At 42.4% G+C, this 767-nt stretch overlaps 1 non-coding gene across 1 annotated transcript; it reads right to left on the minus strand.

Moving 5' to 3' along the window:
* Positions 1–446: 446 nt before the first annotated feature.
* Positions 447–519, minus strand: trnat-ugu (transfer RNA threonine (anticodon UGU)). The gene has a single exon. It is a non-coding gene; the product is annotated as a tRNA-Thr (tRNA).
* Between the last annotated feature and the right edge of the window lie 248 nt (positions 520–767).

Raw genomic sequence — 767 nt, forward strand, 5'->3', positions numbered from 1 at the left:
GGCAGTAATGCAACCAGACAGAGCGCTCTACACAGTACACCTGTAGAAATTTGCAAGTCTTTGGTGACATACCAAATCTCCTCAAACTTCGCAATGATTGCATCAACATGATGGTCCCAGGATAGGTTTTCAGAGATGTTAACATCTGGTTTGTTTAACCTCTCCATTGCTGACCCCTTGATGACTACTAGTTTGTGTTCTCCTGTCTTCCCCTTCCTGAAGTCCACAATCAATTCCTTAGTTTTACTGATGTTGAATGCAAGCTTCTTGTTGTGACACCACTCAACTAGCTGATCTATCTCATTGCCAGCTGTGTGTGGTACCATTGGCATGGGTGTAGAAAGAGTAGAGCACTTTGTCAGTGAGGAGGAGATAAAGATTCCATTATTGTCACGAAATAACATACATGAAATTCTTGAACTTTGTCTACTGTAAGGAAGACAGAGAGTTCCCAGTGAGGGTTGAACTCACAACCCCTGGTTTACAAGACCAGTGCTCTAACCACTGAGCTTTCAGAGCCTAATGGATGTTGTTAGGGTTAGGGCCCAACAGATAAAGGAGGAATAAATGAATAAAAACACACCGAAATGCTGGAGGAACTCAGCCATCTTTTCAGCATCCATAGGAAACAAAGATATATTGTTGACATTTCAAGCCTGAGCCCTTACTCAAGGAATAAGCAGAATGACCCAGAAAGTCTCAGAATTCAGGCTGGGGGAAGAATCCAGACCAACAAAAGGTGTTAATTGGATATGATAAGGAATGAG

This window comes from Narcine bancroftii, chromosome 4, assembly GCF_036971445.1.
Source record: "Narcine bancroftii isolate sNarBan1 chromosome 4, sNarBan1.hap1, whole genome shotgun sequence".
NCBI classification, from domain to species: Eukaryota; Metazoa; Chordata; class Chondrichthyes; order Torpediniformes; family Narcinidae; genus Narcine; species Narcine bancroftii.